This window comes from Magnolia sinica, chromosome 5, assembly GCF_029962835.1.
Source record: "Magnolia sinica isolate HGM2019 chromosome 5, MsV1, whole genome shotgun sequence".
In the NCBI taxonomy this organism is placed as follows: domain Eukaryota; kingdom Viridiplantae; phylum Streptophyta; class Magnoliopsida; order Magnoliales; family Magnoliaceae; genus Magnolia; species Magnolia sinica.
The window spans coordinates 61,110,122-61,136,677 of NC_080577.1; the positions used below are offsets into that span (position 1 = coordinate 61,110,122).

Below are 26,556 nucleotides of genomic sequence, written 5' to 3' on the forward strand. Positions count from 1 at the left end.
GATAGGCTTACCTTAGATCAATTAGATTTCCTAGATAGGAGAGGTTCTCAACCTGTTATATTTCTTTGATTTTCATTATCTCATTGATATTGAATTCTTAAAATCACTAGCGCTTGAGAATATATATCAATGGTGCAAATCCATGATTTTTTAATCTTTTATATCATTTATTAAAATATTTAAACTATTTTATTTTCCGATTAGGCTGACCATAGTGCTCGGATCCTAGTTGTGTTATCCAAGTCATCAAGATTTTGGAACATTAACCTGTGTGGAACTTTGAAGCTTGGGTGTTGTTTTAATTCTGTTAAATTACATCCATTCAAAACTCCTAAAATCAAATCATCAGTTTAGTTTTTTTTTTTATTACTTAGTTTGTTTTGCATTTGATTTTCTTATTCTCACAATTCATCTCCCTATGGGATTGACCCTGTATTCACAGGATATTACTTATGAACCTCTGCACTTGGAGGCAAGCAATCATAGATCTAAAACTTAGATGGGCTATAGTGAGTGGACATCTACTTTAGCCATTGATCTTGTTGATCCAATTGCCGAAATTTGTCATGTACGGTTAATTTGTGGTAATTGGGCCTAGTGTAAAGTCTCACACCAAACGGATCATGGGAATCATGTGATCTAGAATTCTAGGGTCTAGGTTAATGGCATTTTCATAATTATCACTGATCTGTGAGTTTTGTGAAATCTAATGATTCTACATGGTTATATGCACTTTTATAAATGATTCTTACAAACAAACTTATATTTAATTCCTTACGGATGGAGGGTTATTCGCCAATTCGTTCAAGGGAAGGTACGTACGTCAAATCGCATGATGGATGGTCTTGTCTTACGATCAATAGTCAGATGGCTTGGTCTCTTGGATGGAGATCATTTTCAATGGTTAGATCTGCATCGAGGTATAGATGTAAGGTTAGTATACTTAGATTGGTATCGTACACATGTATGTATTACATTAAATTTCATAGTAACACTCGAGAACTTTCAATACTCGGTATTGAAATGTTTGGGATGTTACAATCTACCCCCCTAAAACATAATTTTGCCCCTTAAATTTAATACTTCTATTTTGCAAGCCATTTTCCAAGCCACTAAGGCTTCCCTACTTCTTGTGTTCGAGGTGATAGATGGTTGTAGTGGATTTGCGTCCAATACACAAATCCTTCGCCTGCGCAGTACAAAGGATTTACTGGTGTCAATTCATAATCCTGTTGAATCTCAATCCTTTGCTTGATCAGGGCATTAGAATCATTTGAGGTTTTCTACGACTTAGAATTCGAGTCAAACCGTGTTGATTTCATGTAAGCATAGTTCCATTAATCCATAATCCTTATTGTTTTAGACTCATAGGAGATAATCCCATAATCTTATATTCTCATAAATAATAAATCTAACGTGGCTCATTATGCTTTCACTGAGTACTCCAATTATCTGATACATTACCCGAGATTACTTCTATCATCCTCGCTGATTCAATTCACTTAAATTTTCAATGTATTACTCAAAATGTAGATATATATGTCTAAGTGTGCATATAATTGCTTACATGAAATTGGGACGTTACATCCTACCCCCCTTAGAAGAAAATCATGACCTCGAGTTTTGATATTCGGATTAAACCACTCGTGCCTTGCTTGAATATGGTTCATAATTCCATAGTCCCAATCACTCTACATCCTTGGAAAAATATAAATTCTTTGCTTCACCTCGAAAGCCAGATATCCTAACCGAACTAGATGACAATGGATAAGCCAAATCATCAATTCATTATTGAACCTAAGCTTTAGTGTCGTCATTGTAAATGTCCAAAATTGTTTTATATTGACAGTCCGTCACTCCAAGAATTTTAACTTCCAACACATACGTCCAATTTTTTCAAAATTTGGAACCAAAGCCCCTGACTTCTTCTTGAGGCTCCAAAAAAATTCACAAGGTAAGATTCGATGGTTTGGGGGTTTTTCACCCTTATGAGGTGTATAAAAGTTTGTTGTCCAACAACAATTTCTACTGATTTGTGCCACTGTCAGTTTTTTATGGAATTTTGTACAGACTCAATCAAGATAAAATTTTAGATGAAGGTTAATGGAGACCTGAGAGATCTATTGGAAAAATTTTAAAAGTTCCCATTGTGTCTTATTTCTGCAACTAGTGGATATTTCACAACATGTCAGAATTTCGTTGAAATAGTCAAAAAATTTTGGAAAATTAGAAAGTCTCTATTCCCATAAGGGAAACTTGTTCTTCTTGATTATGACTCTATTTAAGGATGAATTTTAGTTTAGAAAATTTTATTTAGAATCTTAGTGATTCATTCCAGGGGTACCTAGACCATTAGTTTATAAATTCCATGTCTAATTTGATATTTCCAATGGGGAACCAAAATATGGGTTTCTAATTTCTCAGCTTCCTAGTTCCTTTGGAAATTCATTTGAATATGTGTATCTAATTCATTATATGTCCAAATCACGTAAAACTTATGGTGGGCCACACCCTTAGGCCTAGTTAATCTCATTCTCATGCTCTGATACCAATTGTAACATCCTGAAATTTTCATGGCCAGAGTTTATACTCATGCCCGAGAAAATCGAGTGTTAATAATGAATAAATGGAATGCTTTAAAAATCGTACCTTATTTTTTTTCATTTGGATCACATCCAGATACATTTATGAAGGTAACATTCATGAGAATAAAATCGACTGTATTGATTATTTCATCAGAGTAAAAGAATAATCAAATGCCCTCTCAATAGGAGCTCATTACATTTATCGAGTTCGCAGTGGAAGACTAAATCAAAAAACTATCATCTTATCTATAAGACCCCTATCCTATCCCGTATCGTTTCATAGGCCTACGCAGTCCTCCCGGTCGAATTTCGGTGACCTGCGATCTGTTATTGGCATTTGCACAGGATCCTAAGCTGAGTCCTGCATACCAAAGTCAGCTCAAACCGAAACCTGTACCCTGGTGACCATGCCGTCGCCATGGTTCCAACACCGTGACTTACACACCGATCCGATACTCGGGCCAGGAGATATGGGCCTGCGTTCATTCTGAAGAAATGCCGCGCATTGTGAATTTCAAGAGAATCTCTACAACATGTCCCATCAATCAAGTCAAGTACACCACCCTTACCTTAATGCCACCTCACCCTATCCCAAGTACAAGCATCCATTCCTTCTTTTCCACAAGTCAACACTCACTCTCCCTACCCATCCCTCTTTTACTAAAAATTCAAACAAACCCATGCTTTCTCATCCCCATTCCTTACAACACCCATTCCATCCATCCCTTTCATCCATCACTCCTCCCCCTCCCTCTTATTTCTATCTTCACTCCCCAAATCCCATGAGAGCTTCCAACGTCCAAGCTCTCCATCCCAAAAACATGTGTGGCCCACTTTTCTACTCTCTCATCTCCCATCTCAACCTTCCAATCACCATCAACCTCCATCAAAGTTGAAGGCAAGGAGAATAGGAGTACAAGGAGCTAAAAGAGAAGGCTGATAGGTGGGTGATCCACTATTAAATTTTATTTTTTGGGACCACATGTGGTGGGACCCGTTTGAGGCATACAATGTAAGAAATGGAGGGCCCATAGTGGCAGGGTCCCTCCTCTCCATCATGATCTCTCTCTCTCTCCCTCTCTCTCTCTCTCTCTCTCTCTCTCTCTCTTCCCATTATAATGGTGTGGATCCCACCAATATGTGTTACATCTACTCCGTCCATCAGCATCAGACGGTGTGGCCCACCCTATTGCAGGTGATGATCCACACCATCCACTATTTGGATGGTCGAGGTCCCACACGCTAGACCTAATACGCCTTTTTGTATTATATATATATGATATTTATCATATATATATATATATAATATAAGATATATATTATAATAAACATCTAGACCGTCCAGCGTCCCTGTTGCTGGACGCTGGCTGGATGATATAATATAATATATGTTATATATAATACACTAATACTGTATTAATATATATGATTATGGTGGGCCACTCCTACGCGAGACCCACCTGACGAACGGATTTGGATGGCATATACATAGTAGGTCGGCCATGTACATGGGACCCACCTGACGATTAGATTGGATGGCGTACCTCACTGTTGTGAGGCTGACGTCAACAGCGTGGTGGGACCCACCACGATTTTACGTGTTTCATCTGCACTGTCCATCTAGACGGTGCCGAGTATGATCCACCATGACGTATGTTTTGGTCTGCATCGTCCAGCAGGCCTGGACGGCGAGCCACCATGATGTCTGTTTATATCTACACCGTCCGTCCATTCCGCCAGCCCTGGACCACCATGATTCATAAATTTCATCCTGGCCGTCCATCAATGATCGTCCAGTGCTGGATGTGTGTTTTGCATATTACAAATATATATATATATATATATATATATATAATATGTATAATAATAATAATAATAATAATAATAATAATAATAATAATGTATTATTTCATATGATGGTGGGCCCTATGTGGGACCCACCCACGTGGACGGATTGGCTGGTACCTCACACCACCTATATGTCTGCTGCACCATCAGCAAGTTCTATGGGACCCACCTCGATGATGTGTTGTATATCACACTGTCCGATGCCTAGACGGTGCTGATCTATCGAAAAGGGTGGACGGTGATGTGGTACCTAACTTGATATAAGTGATTTATATCCACACCGTCCAGACCATTTGGACGGTGTTGGACAGTTTGGATGGAGGAGTAGTGCCCAGCATGATGTATTTTAACCACGTTGTCTGCCATGTGGGCGACACCGTGATGTATTTATCCACACTGTCCAAATTGTGCTGGACGGTGCTAGACGACGTTTGGGCAGTGCTGATTTACATGGACAATATTTGGGCAGCACTAATTTACGTGGTCAATGTTTGGGCGGTGCTGATCATCATTAGTGTGTCATGTGGGACAACTGTGATGTATGTGATTCATCCACACCGTTCACTGTTTGGGACGGGGGACCACCTTGATGTATGTGTTGTATACAAAGCACCCATCCATCTTACCAGTAGGGTCGTGGGCCCCATTATCTTGTGAGATCCACCATGATATATATATATATATATATATATATATATATGTGTGTGTGTGTGTGTGTGTGTGTGTGTGTGTGTGTGTTATATACACTCTGTTCATCTATTTTTTAAGAACCATGGGCCGCCAGTAGGCCCACTGTGATGTGTATCCAAGACCATCCGTTCTTTATGACATCTAGTGGACCCACCTATATTATATAAGGCCCACCTATTGTGTATCTATGACTCATGTGATGAGGCCCACTTGTTGTGTAATTGAGGCCCAGGTATGTGGCCCACCTATGAAGTATATTTGAGGCCCACTTGCGATGTATTCGAGGCCCATGGGCGAGGCCTTATGTGATGTATATGAGGCCCATTGTTTTGACCAATCTTGATGTATATTGGCTAGTTGGTATGGCCCATATAGTACGACCCACTTATTGTATTTGAGGCCCATGGGTTACGGCCCATTATGATGTATATCGAGGCCCATGGGTCATAGCCCATTATGATGTATTTGGGGCCAATGGGTTGTGGCCCATGGTGATGTATATTAGGCCCGTATGAGTGGCTCATTGTGATATATTTCCGGCCCATTGTGATGTAGATGAGGTCCATAAGTGAGGCCCAATGCGATGAATGTGCGGACCGATGTAATGCGTGATGTCACACCCCAAACTCGAAAACCGGGCTAAAAAATTCCCAATCACCGAATCCGGTGCCGACAACCTCTGTAGTACCCCATTCTCGGCTCATAGCGTCCATACGCCAGATTCTGATCCTGGGATCCTATAAGGAGGATTTTTTTTGTTTCTTTTTTCAATATACATTTAACTCGTAATAAGCATAGCCATAAGTATACCCAAATCACAAAGGCAACATCATCATCACATATCCACTAATATAAATATTTGAATACAGTGCTAAAAAGGGAAATATATATGTAAAAATTAAAGCTCCAAAAGTCAGCTACATGCTCCAAGCTCCACGCTGCTGTAACCTAACATCACCTGCAATCATCTATCATGCATAAGCTTATGGAAAGCTTAGAGGGTGGTGTAAGTGTGTGCACAAGGTAAGTGCCAAGTATTCAATACAATGCCATCATCATATAATACCAGAATTACTGGTAATCCATAAATCACACAATATCGGAATAAGCAAAAATATTGATAAGATCATAAATCATACGCTAACAGAGTAAGCGGAAATATAGACAAGTCCATGAGTCATAGAGTGCCAATTATCAGATGCCGAGGATGCAATGTAACATGCAGTTGAATGGAATGATCATACTGGAGTGTGAAGTCGAGATGATAGCACGTAGTATTATAGGCTATGGGGTTCATCACAAGGGACTTCTATCCAAACTAGTCTCATACCTAATTTGGATAGTCAAACTCAATGTGGTAAACTCCTGATCTCAGGTTAGTCGCACGCCCCAACCGAAATCCTGGCCATTGCGAAGGCACACGTAACAAATAGTTACGCACTACTAGCCCGAGTGGATAGTGAATGAATGAATAAATGAGTATCCAACTCCTGCCCAATAAGTCCACATATCAGTACTGTTTATCTCTGGGATCATCACCGGGGTCTAGTACACTCCAAATGACACAGCCCCTCTCCCATCAGCACAATCCAAGTGAGTGTAAGAAACCTCACTATCCGCTTGGCCAATAGTCTGCCAATATCTATCTGGCACATCGATAGTGGACCCATTCACGAGGTGGTCAAACTCAACCTAGTAATACCCCCAACCCTCGGGCGAGTAAGGCCACACCCTGTAACGCCCTGAAATTCGGGTGTCGAGCATAGCTCAGCTCCCGAGTTCCAAAACATCACTTATGCAACATAATTAATGAGAGATGCATGTTGACTATATTAGTGCATAAAACATGGAATAGATTAAGCCAAAACACAGATATGATTCAGGGATAAGTGAATAAAGCAAGCGAAAGACTTATAGTAAAATGTGTACAAGTGTAAATCCCTGAATTACATATACAACTAGATCATGTAAAAGTGTTATTTAACAAAATTATAAGTATTAAATTACATCATTTCAGTTCCCAAAAAAATAATCCCAGAGATCCCGCGCAACAGACCGAGGCTCACTAGAACCCGTCTGAAAACTGCATATAGGAGAAGGCAGCCTCGTCGTCATCCAGCTCCCGCTCTGCCTCAGACGTCGCATCCACATCTGCAACATCAGGGCCTAAGACAGAGTCTGGTGGGTGTGTAACACCGCCCCAGAAACGTGGGAGTGAGTGATCAACTCAGTGGAATAATAAGCCACTGGTTAACATGTTATCAGTTCAATCAAACAGTAATGATAAAGCAGGACAATTAAATAAATCCTAAGTACTCTTGTTAATGCAGGTATGAATGCAACATGATGCGTGCCCTCACGCGTACGCCCTCAGCGTCTTCATCTTACGTTACGCATGACATCGCCTCAAAGTGCGCCACATCTACAAAGCACATGCAAATGCGGTGCATGGATATGATTACCAAGTTGTTATTAGTCCATTTCACACAACAGGATTGGGAAGCTAAGATACCTTCCTCATATCACCATCCAAACAGTGATCCATACAAGGGTCGTCAATCCTAGACATCTCATACGATCATATAGTTGAGGTCGTAGCAAAGGGCTCGTCACCAATCAATGCACGCCTTTCATGCCTTTACTACCACAATTTGGCTCGTCACCTCCTTGCGGTATCCAGGTATGCTCGAGGTCACTACAAAATGCTCGTCACCAATCAATGTAGGCCAACAGCACGAATATAGTGTCCCATACCACCATAATCGACTCACGAGTTTAGTTGCTCACTGGTCACTACGGGGAGGCTCGTCACCCCAGCGTAGGCCGACAGCTCGACCATGGTGTCCCATACCACCATGTCTGGCTCATGAGTCTTAGCGGATCAAGTACCATAGTTAAGAGGATTTCACTGGTAAGTTCGGTATCCTAGATTCAAACAGTAGCGTCCATACATGGTTAACATACATCGGACAATCGGGTTACTTGACGAACTCGACTAGCACGAGCGCACGTCGAAATGAACGACATAGAGTGCGAAAACACTCCACGTGGCCAAACCACTGCCGCCAACTCTAATACGGCTCGGATTCGTCTAATACGTCCTACGTGGCGTAAGCAATCTCAACCATGAATATAGGGTCAATTACCGATCTCCTGGACTAAGGCATAGTCCCAAACATCCTACACTACTACAGATATTCGTATGGGATGTAAAACAGTAATGGAACAACAACTCAAATCATGGTACATCATTACTTGAAGAAATAACAACTTAACATACATGTAAGCATAGGAGATGCTTGAATTTAAATAACATGGAATGTAACTGCATAAGGGAAATCATGCGCATCCATAGGAGTATTGAGAATCACTTCTCAACGCCCACAATTCGTGTAATAAGTTACACTTAGATCATTCATGCATTTCTACCAACACTTAGCATACATGGAACAACATACATGGCGTATGTTGGAATACATGCACTTAGACAATTCCTTTTACTAAGGAGTCGTCATACATGCATCTAGCATACATACATGACAAATAATCATGGCAAACACAAGTGCATATTTTATACGTATACGGTACTTTATAAATACACTTAGAATACACAAATCTCAATATAGCACATGCATATCAGGAAAGCAATGTAAACACAACATTTGGCATGTGAAATGTCATCCATAACAAGAATAAATCACTAACTGGGATTGAAAGCCTTGAAAACCATAACCTATACACTTAAAGTCCTCACCTTAAACAAAGAAAGAACCGCCGAGCTGATTTAGATGAGTTGTCTTCGTCAACAGCGCTAGAATACCCTAAAATAAGGATAGAAATGAGATACAACAACACCAAGTCTAGTCTAAGCTCTAACACAGGTTAGGGTTAGGTTAACTTACCCCAAAAGAACTCAGAATCGTCAGAAGAACGATTCAAAGTGAAGGTTCGAAGATGAAGAAGAACAAGGAAGAAATCAAGATGATTCACCAACTTATCTCTCTCACTTTCTCTCTCTTTTCCACTCTCTTTCCAAGCTAGGGTTAGAGAAAATCGTATGGAAAAGAGGGCTAGGGTTTAAGGACTATAAATAGGCCTTTTCTTGATGAAAATAACCCTAGGGACAAGGTATACTTAGGTTATAACCAAAGTAAGCCTTTCTCGATCCAACGAAGCACTTCTGGTGGGCCTATAACCACGAAAGGTCGGACTTAAGCTCCTTGACCATGGATCTAGGTCAAGCAGAGTTTTCATACCGACCGGCACTTCAGATCAGCCGTGGCGGACCACACTCCATTCAACGGTCACGGAATCTCGATCAGGTCCACAAGCACTAGGATATGCCTGGGCCAACTATCCTGATCAGAGGGTGAAATTGGGTCAGAATCCAACGGTCAGAGTGCTTAAAATCGTCGCGCAAGCGACACGACTCAGATCTCAATAAAAGCTTAATAAATTCCAACCGTTCTCACACTCTTCACTCCGAAGTCAATCAAATCGACCCAGAACATCGGATCAACTTGATTTTCGAGGTGAAGATCAAGCCCAGCTCGGTGACCGCAACAGCCTAAGATCATTGCCATCGGACTTTCGACGCGCGGTCCAGGTCCGATCCAGATCTTCCAAAAATTCTCCAGAACAACTGGATTTAGCGATGGATCCCAGATTTCATAGTAACGTAGCGCTCACTAATCTACACGTTTAGAGCCATGCAGATACAATTTAAAGTGATTGATGCGAATTTCACAAGCAATCGAGTAAAGCGCTAATTACCCCAAAACAACTACTTAAGGAAAGATTAGCACAAAAATTCCAAGGTCGTTACAATCTACCCCCCTTAAAGAAAATTTCGTCCTCGAAATTCATACCTTCATATAATCCTCGAGGATCAGAGGGTAGGTCTTTCTGACCTTAGCTTCAGATTCCCAAGTAGCCTCTTCCACACCATGATGCGTCCATAGCACCTTCACAAGAGGGATAACCTTGCTACGCAATACCTGCTCCTTCCTGTCGAGAATACGCGTCGGTCGCAGTACATAAGTGGCATCCTCACTCAACTGCACTTGCTCCCAACTGATAATATGCGAAGGATCAGGAACGTACTTCTTCAGCATAGAAACATGAAATACGTTATGCACGCCCGCAAGAGGTGTGGGCAAAGCAAGGCGGTATGCTACCGCTCCCACTCGATTCAGAACTTGAAATGGACCAATAAATCTCGGCGTCAGCTTCCCCTTCTTACCGAACCGCAGAACTCCCTTCATAGGAGAGACCTTCAGAAACACATGGTCTCCCACTACAAACTCAAGCGGTCGACGCCTCGTATCCGTATAACTCTTCTGTCTACTCTGCGCTGTTAGAAGTCGATGTCGAATGATGTCAACCTTCTCAGAAGTCACCTGCACCAACTCTGGGCCAAGCAAACTACGCTCACCAATCTCTGCCCAACAATGTGGTGCTCTGCACGGGCGACCATACAACGCCTCATAGGGAGCCATACCGATACTCGCCTGGAAACTATTATTATACGCGAACTCTGAAGACAATCATCCCAACTGTCTTTGAAATCCAAAACACAAGCTCGCAACATATCTTCCAGGACTTGATTCACGCGCTCCGTCTGCCCATCTGTTTGTGGATGAAACGCGGTGCTGAACTTCAGTTTCACACCCATTGCTTCCTGGATATGAGTTCAGAAGATAGATGTAAAACGCGTGTCTCTATCAGACACAATCTCCAGGAGAACTCCATGCAGACGTACTATCTCCTTGATATACAACCTAGCCAACTCGTCTGCAGAATAAGTGACTCTGATCGGTAAGAAATGCGCCGACTTCGTTAATCGATCGACGATCACCCAAATAGAGTCAAATCCCTTTCTCGTCCTCGGCAACCCAGAGATAAAATCCATAGAGATGAAATCCCACTTCCATTCAGCTATGGGCATGGGCTGCAACAACCCAGGAGGTCGGCGATGCTCTGCCTTGACCTGCTGGCACGTGAGACAACGAGAAACAAATTCAACAATCTGGACCTTCATATTGTCCCACCAATAAGACCTCTTCATATCCTGATACATCTTCGTGCTACCTGGATGCATCGCAAGCTTAGAACTATGGGCTAACTTGAGAACCTCACATCTCAAGTCAGGGATGTCAGGAACACATAACAGGCCACGAAAACGTAGGCCCCCATCAGAACTAACACTCCAGTCGGAGTCCTCATATGTACCAACCTGCTGCCTCATCTTCACCAAAAGCTCATCATCTGCCTGAGCTGCAACGATCCTCTCGTCGATAACGGGCTGTACACGAATGTGTGCGATAACCTCATACGGCTCAACCACCGTAAGCTTCTGCTCAAAATCGTGCACGAACTCCAACATATCCCACTCTGCTATCATCAGCGGAGCCGCAAACTCCAAAGCCTTCTTGCGACTCAACGCATCTGCCACAAGGTTCGCCTTACCAGGATGGTAAGAAACATCGAACTTGAAGTCCTTCAATGTTTCCATCCATCTGCGCTGCCTCATATTCAAATCACGCTGCGTGAAAATATACTTAAGGCTCTTGTGGTCGCAAAAGAGCTCGAACTCCTCACCATAGAGGTAATGTCTCCAAAGCTTTAATGCGAAGATGACAGCTGCCAATTCCAGGTCGTGCGTAGGGTAATTCTCTTCGTGTTTCCTCAACTGACGCGAAGCATAAGCAATCACCCTGTCCTTCTGCATAAGGACACAACCCAGACCAACGCGAGAGGCGTCAGTATATATAATATACTTAACCCCTTGCTCTGGCAATACTAGCACAGGGGCGGACGTCAACTTGTCCTTCAGCTCCTGAAAAGCTAACTCCGCCTGCTCACTCCAAGCAAACTTCAAATCCTTCCATGTCAGCTGTGACAACGGTCTGGCAATCTTCGAGAAGTCCTGAATAAAGCGTCGATAATAGCCTGTAAGGCCCAGAAAACTCCTCACCTCAGCAACTGAACCAGGCTGCTTCCAGTCCTGCACTGCAGCTACCTTGGCAAGGTCGACGGCTATTCCTTCCTTGGACACCACATGTCCCAGGAACTTGACTTCCTCTTTCCAGAAATCACACTTCTTGAACTGTGTGAAGAGCTGATGCTTCCTAAGAGTATCCAAAACCGCTCTTAAGTGCTCCTCGTGCTCTGCCCGGCTCGCCGAATAAATCAAAATGTCATCAATGAAGACAATGACGAATCGAAACAGGAAAGGCCGAAACACCCTGTTCATTAGATCCATGAACACGGCCGGTGTGTTTGTCAGACCGAACGACATCACAAGGAACTCATAATGACCGAAGCTGGTCCTAAAAGCGGTCTTCTGCACATCCCCATCCTTGACGGCAACTGATGATACCCTGACTGCAGATCAACCTTCGAAAAGTACCGTGCCCCCTTCAACTGATCAAACAGATCATCAATCCTGGGCAAAGGGTACTTATTCTTCACAGTTACCAAATTCAACCTGCGATAATCAATACACAATCGCAAGGAACCATCCTTCTTCTTCACAAACAAAACAGGTGCTCCCCAAGGAGACACACTAGGCCGAATAAAACCCAATTCCAACAAACCATCTATCTGCTTCCTCAACTCCTCCATTTCACTCGGAGGCATCCGATAGGTGGGTAAGGAAATGGGCGCCGCACCAGGCATAAGATCGATAGCAAAATCAATCTCACGCTGAGGAGGTAATCCAGGAATCGACTCAAACACATCTTCAAACTCCTGAACTACCGGCGTACCAACCAACGCCAAATCGGCCGAACTTTCCAACAGAGAAGAATAAAAATCAATATGAAGAGGGTAACTGACCTAAACTGGGAAAGTAATAATCTCGCCCTCAGGTCCATGGATCGTCACTGATCTCGCTTCACAATCAATCTCAGCTCGCATCCTCGTGAGCCAATCCATACCCACAATAACATCGTAGTGATAAAGCGGTGCGACTAGCAAATCAACACGGATCGATCCACTTCCCAGATCGACCAAACAATCCATACAACGCTTGCCCAAGGCAGAGGACATCCCCGTAGCGGTAGTAAGCGTCACTCCATGCATAGGAACAGATCTCAAACCCAAACACCTAACTGCCGCATAAGATATAAGAGAAGGAGTGGACCCTGTATCCACTAGCACAGAAACGGGAATACCTTCAATATGCGCTGTCACCTCAAAGGACCTCGGCACCAAGTCAGACATAGGCACTTCAGCTGAAAGCGTATGAACACGAGCCTGCTGCTGACGATTCGGCGGAGGAACCATGGGCCGCTGAGGTGGCCTGAAACCAGGAACTGCAGGTCTGAAGGATGGATGAGCTGGCGTTAATCGAAGAGGAGGAGGAAAAATAACCTGAGGCATCGGACGGCTAACCCTCTGCGGTGGAGTAAAACCACCTGCTCGCATACGGGAGAAGCAGAAACGGTCCAAATACCCCACCTTCCCACAATAAGAACATCTAAGATCAGCTCTCATTTGCTGAGCGGGTGGCGCTGAACGCCTAGGAGGAGAATCAACTCGCAGCCTCTTGCCAAGGAAAGGTGCACCCTGGAAATCCGGTCGCGGCCTAGGAACCACGGTGCTCGCATGCGGGACGCTCTATCTCCGTCCTGCTCTACTCGCAAGGACATGCTCACCAGCTCCGCATACGAAGAAATGCTCGCACAGCAAATCTTCGATCGGATCTCAGGTCTCAGTCCCTCAGAGAAACGCCGCATCCTTATCGGCTGATCACCCAGGATCAAAGGAACATACCGCCCCAACTCAGTAAACCGGTTCTCATACTCCGTAACCGACAACCCTCCCTGGCGGAGGCGAAGGAACTCACTCTCCTTCTCATGTCGGTATGTCATCGGGAAATACTTCTCGTGGAAGCGCGCCTCAAACGCCTGCCACGACCACACGAAGTCCTCCTCGACAGTGAGAAGCACACTGTCCCACCACAAACTGGCCTCCTTCTCAAATATGAAGGTGGCAAGCTCAACCTGCTCGACCTGAGAGCAGTGCAACGGCCTCAGCATCTTAGAGATGCGGTCAATCCAATACTCGGCCTCCTCGGGTCTATTAGAACCTGCAAAAGTAGGAGGTCGCAAGCGCTGGAATCGCTCGAATGTGCCGCTGGCACTGACACTGGCACTGGCACTCCCAGATGGAGGCATAGGTGAAACAGGTGGAGTCGCCCCTACTGACTGAGCAAAGATGCCAGCCATGGAGGAGAGGAACTCCTGCTGCTGCTGCTGCTGCATCAACAGCATCATCTGCTCGAACCTATCAACAGGTGGAGTAGATGAAGGTGCACGGCTCGGCTCAGGAACCGAGGGCGTGACTGGAGGAGCCATAGGTGTCGACCCAACACCTGCCCGAGATGGACCCGCCTGCGGATCTGAATGGCTATCGCTCAAGGGAGGAACCCCAGCAAGCGACTCAATCAGAGAGAGACGGGCCGAAGTCTTCGAACCCTTAGGAGGCATCCCTACATTAGATCAGAGGATGCAACCTGTCAGATTCTAAGTCACATAATCCATCCACACAACAACACAGCACAGCACAACTCCAAAGACAAACAACATGCATTCCATTAATCAAAATCGTCGCAATACAAGTAGTGCAGCAATACATGAATCACGACTAGGAAAGCATGAAAACAACAACATCTAACACTTCAACAACCACAACAACTACAACAACCACAAACAACTACCACAACTACAACACTCCAACTACAAGCCAACAACGGCTACACACAGAAAGAAAACACAAACAAAGCAAAGACGGCCACGACGATGCTACTCGTCGGAATCAGGAGATGGAGGCGGAGCACCCTTATCCTGCAAGCAACACAGGATAGACTTCAAAGTCCGAGACATCTTCTTAAACTTATGCTTAACAAAGCCTCGAAGATCAACCATCTCCTGGCGTAAAGCAGCTTGCCCTTCTTCAAGCCGTGTAAGACGGGCATCTCTGGCAATCTGCTCTGCGCCCTGCTCTGGCACCACAGGAGGAGAGCTATCACTCGAATCCTGTGCCTCAATCTCTTCCTCGTCTTGCTCTGCTTCTTCCTCAGACTCCGCACCACCTTCAGCATAACTCTCATCATCACCGCTCTCAGACTCAGCCTCACCCTCTGAGGCAAGCCGACCAGAACCAACCTCCATCAGCTTGAGAGTCCTCAAATTGATATAACGAACAGGGACCGGCTTCTCAGCTCCAAGCCTATAGCCAAACTCATGTGCGATCTTGCAAATGAGGCGGCCAAAGGGAAGAGACTTGGTCCGTCTACTCGAACGAGCGATGAGAATAATCTGACGCAGGACGTACGTCGGCACACACAACTTCGCATCCTGCCCCACCTGATATAGAAAATCTACCATCAGGCGCGTACACTCGCTGCGGTTGCTCCACCTTGGATATACATTGAACGTAAAGATGTGGTGAAGCAAACGGAAGTCGTCCGTCATGAAGGAAGCCAGGAGACTCCTATTCGGCTGCCATCCTTCTCGCGCACACTGTCCACATTCTTCTCGCTGGCATGCACTTCCCCAAGTGGCACCTTTAAGAGTCGGGATATCAAAGCAACATTGACAATACCAACTCGACTGCTACCAAGGGAATCTTAAACTGCAGAGGATCCAGCGAAGGCTCCATAATGTTGGCATAGAAGGCCCGAACAGTGCTAGCATTCGCGCGATACTCGCCTTCGAACAAGGGACCCCAACCAGCCCCTTCTAGGCGCTCCAACAAGAAGAACTCACCAAAGAGCCGCGGATCAACATGAGCCTCAAAAAGGACTCTACGCCCCTCATAGACTCCATGCGACAACTCCGCCAACAAAGTCCTACTAACGGGAGCTCGAGGATCAAGGTCCCGCTTCGTCTGGAACTAGCGCGTGGCGGACGTGCTCGCGGCGGCACCTCTCGGCCTCCGTGCACGGGTTGGGCGGCTTGGCCCGGCTTCATCCACGGGCGCTCTCTTCTTCCCCATCAAGGAAAGAAGGAAAGAAATGGAAAAGATGGCCGTCACAATCTCAAAGAGGGCCATGAGAAATGAGAGAAAGAGAGAAATGTGAAGATGGTGAAGCTTCCACACAACTATTAGCCAAAAAGAGAAAGCAAGTGCTCAAATGGGAAGGAAAGAAAGAGAAATCAGCAGTGGGAGGGAGGATTTGAAAATGGGGTGATGGGTTTGCACGAAAATGGGAGGAAGATGAAGATTTGGGAGAGATTTGAGAGGATTTGGAGAGGTTTTTGAAGAAAAGGAAAGCTTGTGAGTGGGTTTTGTGAAGGAAGTAGATAAAAGAAAGGGGTTTAAAGGTGGAACCGTGGAGAGGTGGGCCACATTAAGCCTAGGGACGATCGGCCCGCGTCGGCCCGGCCTGCCTGGCCTGGCGACCGGCGATCCCTCGCCGAACCGGCGATGGCATCACCGGTCTCTGGACATATCGGCGATGCCTCGCCGATTTAGCGAGGCCCTCCTGGTCCCCCTTGGTCCAAAATGAGTGGTTCCCCCTTGGGCCCCACAGGAAATGCCTTAAATGGCCCCTTGCGTAGTTTGAAACCTATCGGGTCATTCTGACAGAAATCTGGTTCAAACAGCGATTTCTGGAAGGTTTAAAGATGAAAAAAGGAAGATAGACCGTCTACACTCATTAATAGAGGGTCTAGGAAAGGTTTCGGGTCGCTGTGTGTGATCAGGTAAGAGTATAGACTCGATCTCGGCGAACGTTTCCAGTAAACCTTCGCCGATAGAAACTACGGAGCACAAACACAAAGCGATGATAGACCTGCACCCAAATACACTAAAGTGGCGACAACGTGTGGTGTGTGACCATAACCCAGGTCTGGTTTAATCCAGATCATGCTCTGATACCAACTTGTAACGCCCTGAAATTCGGGTGTCGAGCATAGCTCAGCTCCCGAGTTCCAAAACATCACTTATGCAACATAATTAAGGAGAGATGTATGTTGACTGTATTAGTGCATAAAACATGGAATAGATTAAGCCAAAACATAGATATGATTCAGGGATAAGTGAATAAAGCAAGCGGAAGACTTATAGTAAAATGTGTACAAGTGTAAATCCCTGAATTACATATACAACCAGATCGTGTAAAAGTGTTATTTAACAAAATTATAAGTATCAAATTACATCATTTCAGTTCCCAAAAAAATAATCCCAGAGATCCCGCGCAACAGACCGAGGCTCACTAGAACCCGTTTGAAAATTGCATATAGGAGAAGGCAGCCTCGTCGTCATCCAGCTCCCTCTCTGCCTCAGACGTCGTATCCACATCTGCAACATCAGGGCCTAAGACAGAGTCTGGTGGGTGTGTAACACCGCCCCAGAAACGTGGGAGTGAGTGATCAACTCAGTGGAACAATAAGGCACTGGTTAACATGTTATCAGTTCAATCAAACAGTAATGATAAAGCAGGACAATTAAATAAATCCTAAGTACTCTTGTTAATGCAGGTATGAATGCAACATGATGCGTGCCCTCACGCGTACGCCCTCAGGGTCTTCATCTTACGTTACGCATGACATCGCCTCAAAGTGCGCCACATCTACAAAGCACATGCAAATGCGGTGCATGGATATGATTACCAAGTTGTTATTAGTCCATTTCACACAACAGGATTGGGAAGCTAAGATACCTTCCTCATATCACCATCCAAACAGTGATCCATACTAGGGTCGTCAATCCTAGACATCTCATACGATCATATAGTTGAGGTCGTAGCAAAGGGCTCGTCACCAATCAATGCACGCCTTTCATGCCTTTACTACCACAATTTGGCTCGTCACCTCCTTGCGGTATCCAGGTATGCTCGAGGTCACTACAAAGGGCTCGTCACCAATCAATGTAGGCCGACAGCACGAATATAGTGTCCCATACCACCATAATCAACTCACGAGTTTAGTTGCTCACTGGTCACTACGGGGAGGCTCGTCACCCGAGTGTAGGCCGACAGCTCGACCACGGTGTCCCATACCACCATGTCCGGCTCATGAGTCTTAGCGGATCAAGTACCATAGTTAAGAGGATTTCACTGGTAAGTTCGGTATCCTAGATTCAAACAGTAGCGTCCATACATGGTTAACATACATCGGACAATCGGGTTACTTGACGAACTCGACTAGCACGAGCGCACGTCGAAATGAACGACATAGAGTGCGCAAACACTCCGCGTGGCCAAACCACTGCCGCCAACTCATAAACAGCTCGGGTTCGTCTAGTATGTCCTACGTGGCGTAAGCAATTTCAACCACGAATATAGGGTCAATTACCGATCTCCTGGACTAAGGCATAGTCCCAAACATCCTACACTACTACAGATATTCATATGGGATGTAAAACAGTAATGAAACAACAACTCAAATCATGGTACATCATTACTTGAAGAAATAACAACTTAACATACATGTAAGCATAGGAGATGCTTAAATTTAAATAACATGGAATGTAACTGCATAAGGGAAATCATGCGCATCCATAGGAGTATTGAGAATCACTTCTCAACGCCCACAATTCGTGTAATAAGTTACACTTAGATCATTCATGCATTTCTACCAACACTTAGCATACATGGAACAACATACATGGCGTATGTTGGAATACATGCACTTAGACAATTCCTTTTACTAAGGAGTCATCATACATGCATCTAGCATACATACATGACAAATAATCATGGCAAACACAAGTGCATATTTTATACGTATACGGTACTTTATAAATACACTTAGAATACACAAATCTCAATATAGCACATGCATATCAGGAAAGCAATGTAAACACAACATTTGGCATGTGAAATGTCATCCATAACAAGAATAAATCACTAACTAGGATTGAAAGCCTTGAAAACCATAACCTATACACTTAAAGTCCTCACCTTAAGCAAAGAAAGAACCGTCGAGCTGATTTAGACGAGTTGTCTTCGTCAACGGCGCTAGAATATCCTAAAATAAGGATAGAAATGAGATACAACAACACCAAGTCTAGTCTAAGCTCTAACACAGGTTAGGGTTAGGTTAACTTACCCCAAAAGAACTCAGAATCGTCAGAAGAACTATTCAAAGTGAAGGTTCGAAGATGAAGAAGAACAAGGAAGAAATCAAGATGATTCACCAACTTATCTCTCTCACTTTCTCTCTCTTTTCCACTCTCTTTCCAAGCTAGGGTTAAAGAAAATCGTATGGAAAAGAGGGCTAGGGTTTAAGGACTATAAATAGGCCTTTTCTTGATGAAAATAACCCTAGGGACAAGGTATACTTAGGTTATAACCAAAGTAAGCCTTTCTCGATCCAACGAAGCACTTCTGGTGGGCCTATAACTACGAAAGGTCGGACTTAAGCTCCTTGACCATGGATCTAGGTCAAGCAGAGTTTTCATACCGACCGGCCCTTCAGATCAGCCGTGGCAGACCACACTTCATTCAACGGTCACGGAATCTCAATCAGGTCCACAAGCACTAGGATATGCCTGGGCCAACTATCCTGATCAGAGGGTGAAATTGGGTCAGAATCCAATGGTCAGAGTGCTTAAAATCGTCGCACAAGTGACACGACTCAGATCTCAATAAAAGCTTAATAAATTCCAACCATTCTCACACTCTTCACTCTGAACTCAATCAAATCGACCCAGAACATCAGATTGACTTGATTTTCGAGGTGAAGATCAAGCCCAACTCGGTGACCGCAACAGCCTAAGATCATCGCCATCGGACTTTCGACGCGCGGTTCAGGTCCGATCCAGATCTTTCAAAAATTTCCCAGAACAACTGGATTTAGCGATGGATCCCAGATTTCAGAGTAACGTAGCGCTCACTAATCTACACGTTTAGAGCCATGCAGATACAATTTAAAGTGATTGATGTAGATTTCACAAGCAATCGAGTAAAGCGCTAATTACCCCAAAATAACTACTTAAGGAAAGATTAGCACAAAAATTCCAAGGTCGTTACACACCCCCTCCCAACCGACCACGACACAGTGGAAGACGCAACCTCCTGGTATTCGGCACTCGGGCGCTCCTGTATTCACTCAGTCTCGACATTGGGGCATCCTCTTGTACCAAGAGGGTTTAAGGATTTTCACCCGGAGCCATCTATGGCAGCCCAATGCTAGTAATAGATTTCTGGTGTCCCATCTAGCCATCTACGATATACCTATGGAGGCTACGACCCTGATGTTGCTAGGGCATACAGTAATCACAACACACAATGCAAGAAGCATGAGTCATACAATCCAGTCATGCATCAATCCTGTGCATATCTTATGCTCATGTGAGATAACCTTCGCCTATCAAGGAGTCTCATATCATCTTGCCCAATGACATATGCAATGGTCAATCACATCTCATAACAAACATGCAAATGATGCGTATGGGCATGTATCATGATGTTATGCTGTCATATACTCATAATCAGTATCAACGATCGGCCTCGACAATGTCGACATTTAACCAACATTGCCCCCAAGGAATGACCCACATAGAGTCAAACATATAATGGGTCCACGGCCTCACACAAGGGCCTAATATACAACACGATGAGCCTCACTCAAGAGTTTAACATACATCACGATGGGCCTCTCACATGGGCCTAACATACATTACAATGGACTCCATCGCCTGACCCTCAATGCATCACAATGGGCCTCATCACATATGCCTCATATACATCACATTGGGCCTTAAACACGGGCTGAATATACATCACAATGGGCCTCAAATATGGGCCGCATATACATCATATTGGGCCTCGACAATTGGCCTCGATATCTGACCTCAACAATCTAAATCGGCAATCGGTCACGATAATAAACCTCGATCGCTAATTGACGATCAGCGACGATAATCAGAATCGATCGATAATCGGCCTTGATAATTGAAATCGGTAATCGGCCACAACAATTGGAATTGATCAATAATCGGCTTCAATGATCGGAATCGGTAATCAACATCGATGAGAATGGCCTAACAATGCCTAAGGGAAGGTCACAATAAGGACATCTAACCGTCATTGCCCATCAATGTAGACATCTAACCAGCATTGCTCCCAATGAGTGGCCCACATAGGGCCAAACATATAGTGGGCCCATAGCCTCACACAATGGTTTCATAAATCAAGTGGGTCATATCACATGGGTCTAATGCAAATCGCTATGGGCCGTATCATATGGGCTGGAAATACATGTCAATAGGCCTCATCATATGAGCAGGAATATATCACAATGGGCCTCACTAAATGGGTCGAAAATACATCATAATGGGCCATGATGTATGGGCCAAGTATACAACTCAATGGGCCACGACCCATGAGCCCGAGTACATCATAATGGACCACAACCCATGAGCCTCAAATATAACAAGTGGGCCGCATCAATGGGCCTTATATACACCTCAGGTGGGCCCTGCTCATGGGCCTCAAATACATAACATGTGGACCCTACACATGGGTCTCATATGCATCAAATGGGCCACGTATCTGAGCCTTGAACACATCAAATGGGCCATGCGTCATGGGCCCAATACATATCACAATGGGCCTTGCATCAATGAGTCACACTAATGGGCCTCATACACATCAAGTGGGTTGCATCAATGGGCCACACTAATGGGCCTCATACATATCAAGTGGACTGCATCAATTGGCCGCACAAATGTACAATTTGTAGGCCCTGCACATGCAGCAGATGGGCCCCACCAGATGGTTAGTGTGGATATAAAATGCATACATCTAGTGGGTTAAAGGTCCCACGGACGGTGTGGATAAAACATACATCGAGGCTGGCCCTATATGATCTGGATGGTTAGGATGGAACATATGAGGTGGGCTCTGCTCATGGGCTCCAAATTCATTTCAATGGGCCTTAACCCATGGGCTCCAAATACATCTCAATGGGCCTCAACCCATGGGCTCTAAACAAGTCTCAATGGGCCTCAACCCATGAGCCCTGATATATATCATAATGGGCTGCCTGTCCTGGACGGCGTCGATAAAAATACATCATGGTACATCCCATCGAAATAGTTGGATAGTATGGATATAAAACATATATATCATGTGGGATCTATGTGTACAACGGATGCATCAAGGTGGGCCTTACACAGATGGATTGCATGGAATGAAATACATATGTCATATGGGTTCCACATCCCACATCCAGAGATTGGGAGATGTGGATGAATAAATACATCATGCTGGCCCACACTACATATGGATGGTATGCTTATATAACACATAATAAACATATAATAAGGAGGGCCCCATCATCCAGTAGCTACTGGACGGTGTGAATATAGAATGCATGCATCAAGGTAGGCCCACCTCCACATGTGCAACCCAGGTGGAGTGGGTCCCATGACCTGGACAAAATGGACGGGTAGATTGGATGGAAAATACATCACGACTAGCCCTAATGGCAGGATAGAGCACATATATCACGGTGGGGTCCGTAGGCTCCATGAGACTTGCTGACGCCAATCAGCTATATAGCTGGTGCGTGGTGGACCAGCCAATCCACTACAGCAGGTGGGTCCCACGTGGGCCACCCTCATATATCATATATCATATATATATATATATATATATATATATATATATATATAAATGCTGTATGATGCAGCTTTTTCGCACTAAAGGGGGGGCAGAGGTGGGTCCCACGTGGGGCCCACCCTCATGCATATATATAATAGATATTATATAATATATATTATATAATAATATATATAATATTAATGTAACGTCCAGGCCCTTGGACAGCCTGGATGGTCACATACATCAAGGAGGGCCCCGTACGTGATACGAAACATATACATCATCATGGGCACCACCGTCCACTGCTGGACGGTGTGCATACAAAACATACATCAGGGTAGGTTCCGCGTGGGTGGACGGTGTGGGAAAAACACTTACATCAGTGGGTCCCATGCGGGGCCCACCATAACATTTATCTACCATCAAAACCATTGGTAAGGTCACACAGACCCTGGATGAAGAGGAAAACAAATTTCATAATGATCCAAAACTCCTGGGACCCAAAAAGAGTTTCAATGGTAGACGTTCAGCCCCTGTTGCTTTGAAGAGTGGACCACGGCTGGGACCGTGGGTCCCTGTCCGTCCATCCATAGCAGCGCAGGACACTGCTTACGCGTCCTCAAGCAGCAGCAGCGTCCTGCTGCATATAGGTGTTGTTTATTTATTTTTGTTTTTTTTGAAAAAAATTATTTTATTGAGGTTTTTCACAGGTGGGGCCCGCATCAAGGGAATCCGACCCAGCCGTTAGATTCCATAGCTCAAGACAGACCCATCAAGCCCAATATTGAGTATGTTTCGGTGTATAGAAACATTAGAGTGATTTTTAACGGTGAAAACCATTGTTTTCTATGCAATGGCCTGCCATATAATCGGATTAACCTCATTTTTTAGCTCAACGCCTAAAATGAAATAGGGAATGGAATGGATGGCATAGAGCAGATTTATACATCAAGGTGAGGCCTACATGAGCAGTCCACCCAAAGTTTCAAATCAAACTGGTATTTTTTTTTGTGCACAGTTCACGTCCAGCGTCCGTAGACGCTGGACGGTTTGTGCTTAATGCATTTATGAGGTGGGCCTTACTCAGATGGGCCACCAAAATGGCTAAAGGGTGTGGATAAGACATACACCAAGGTGGGGTCCATCCGAGTAAGCCACACAATCACATTTTCACACACAAAACAAATGAAAAGAGAGGGAGAGGGAGAGAAAGAAGCACCCACCTCAAGATCTTGAATTCCTCCTTCCTCCAATAAGTCTTAGAGCTCCAAGGAGGTTGATTTAATGGTCGAGATGGGGTTTGGTGGGCTGGATTAGTAGGGAGAATGGGTGGGATATGGCTTGATTTTAGGTGGCTTAAACGTCCCATTCCCAAGCTTGCAAGGATGGAGGTAAAATGAAGAAGAAAGAGGGAGGGAGATAGAGAGATAGGAGAGAGAGAGATGATGGTTTCAAGGCAATTAATGAGTTTGACTTATGGGGAAAAGGGAAGGGGTGATTGCTTATATGGAGTTATGGCTAGGGGTAGGTAGGGTGATGTCACCCCTAGGGTGACACATAGTAATTATGTTTCTTTTTTCTAGGGAAATACAACAACAGGGATAGGTGGGTCCCGCGATCAAGCGATCAATGACTGAGATAATGCACGGGCCGGATCTCATGATCTAAGCGTCGCATTGACGCATGAGACGCGGCGTCGGAACCGCGGTGACGGCACGGTCGTAATGACATAGGTCTCGAGTTGAGTCAGGTCAGGTTTACAGGATGCAACTCAAGAGCATGTGCAAATACTATCTACACATCGCGGGTCATCAGAATTCGACTGGGAGGACCACAAAAGTTTACGGAACGGTACGGGCTAGGATATGGGTCTTACACGTGATTTCACTATAATGTATGTAATGATGTTTATGTGGGCCACTGCTTGGAAGCAATGTTAGTTAAATGTCCACATCGATGGGCAATGATGGTTAAATGTCCACATTGTGACCTTCCCTTAGGCCTAGTTGAGCCCATTCTCATCATTTTCTAGTGGGTTAACCCATACGAATGATCCCCATTGATATTGTTAGGACCATCATTGGCCATTCATCTATGGCCCCCGCCTTGCGTCGATTCTGATTGTCCAGGTCGATTCTGATTAATGAAGTCGATTCCGATTGTCGAGGCTGATTATGATTAACAAGGTCGATTCCGATTGTCGAGGCTGATTCCGATTATCGAGGCCGATTCTGATTGTTGAGGCTGATTCCGATTGTCGAAGCTGATTTCGATTGTCAAGGTCGATTCCAATTGTTGAGGCTGATTATGATTCCGATTGTCGAGACTGATTCCGATTGTCGAGGCCGATTATAATTGTCGATACCGATTCTGATTGTCGAGGGTAATTTCGATTGTCGATACTAATTTCAATTGTCGAGGCCAATTATTAAGGCTGATTCTGATTCCGATTGTCGAGTCTGATTCTGATTATCGATAGCGATTTTGATTATCGAGGCCAATTGTTGAGGCCAATTCCGATTCCGACTATCGAGGCCGATTTCGATTCCGATTGCCAAGGCCGACCACTGAGACTGATTCTAATTGCCGAGGCCGATTGACAAGACCCCTTGTAATGTATATGCAGCCCATATTTGTGGACCATTTGTGACGTGTATTCAGCCCGTGTTGAAGACCCACTGTGATGTATATTATGCCTATATGATGAGGCCCATTGCGATGCATTTGAGGGCCAGGTGATGGAGTTCATTGTGATGTATAATGGGCCCATGGGAGAGTTCCATTGTGATGTGTAATACGCCCTTGAGTGGGGCCCATGGTGTTGTATATTAGGCCCTTTGTGAGGCCATGGGTCTACCATACGTTAGGCTCCATGTGGGCCACTCATTAGGGGCAATTTTGGTTAAATGTCCACATTGTCGAGGCCGACTGTCGATGCCGAATATCGAGGCCAGTTATTGGACCAATTATGAGTATGTGATAGTATAACATCATGATACATGCACATACGCATCATCTGCATGTTTGTTATGAGATGTGGTTGACCATTGCATATGTCATTGGGCAAGTTGTTATGAGACTCTCCGATATGCAGAGGTTATCTCACATGAGCACACGGTATGCGTAGGATTGATGCATGACTTGATTGTATGACTCTTGCATCTTGCATTGTGTGCTTTGATTACTATACACCCTAGCGACATCAGGGCCGTAGCCTCCACAAGCATATCGTGGATGGCTAGATGGGACACTGAAAATCTGTTACTAGCATCGGGGCCGCATATATCTCGAGAAGCATATCATGCATGACTAGATGGGCCACATCTCATGGGCCTCATATGCATCACAATGGGCCACATATATCTCCATGGGTCTCATTACAGTGACCTCACATACATCTCAATGAGCCTCATGTAATCACAATGGGCCTCATACAATCACAATGGTCCTCATACCATCACAACGGGCTGACACAACATAATGGGCCTCATATGTACAATAAGTGGCCCTCTCAAGGCAATGAGACCTACGGCCCAAAAATAAATGGATAGTGTGTGTGACACACATACATCATGGTGGGCCTTATGGGGTAGTCCATGGCCTAGAAAAAATTGGGCAAATGGTGTGTACATAAGACATATATCATGGTGGGTCATACAATGCAATGGGGCCCACAGCCCTAGAAAAATAGCTGAATAGTGTGTGTATAATACACACATCATGGTGAGGCCTAAGACTTAAAATCAAGTCAATCTTTGGCTTGTGTGGGCCACACCAGGCATGCAGTTGAGAGGTTTACCCTCCATTAAAACATTCACAATCATTAGTTGGGCCCACCAAGCTGTGGTTCACAATCTAACCCATCTAATA

General features: G+C 44.6%; 1 long non-coding RNA gene across 1 annotated transcript; it reads right to left on the minus strand.

Annotated features, from left to right (window-relative positions):
- Nucleotides 1-5,942: 5,942 nt before the first annotated feature.
- Nucleotides 5,943-24,015, minus strand: LOC131247324 (uncharacterized). Its single transcript, XR_009171638.1, has 2 exons — nucleotides 23,910-24,015; nucleotides 5,943-6,081 (listed from the first exon to the last, which is right to left on the minus strand). It is a non-coding gene; the product is annotated as an uncharacterized LOC131247324 (long non-coding RNA).
- Between the last annotated feature and the right edge of the window lie 2,541 nt (nucleotides 24,016-26,556).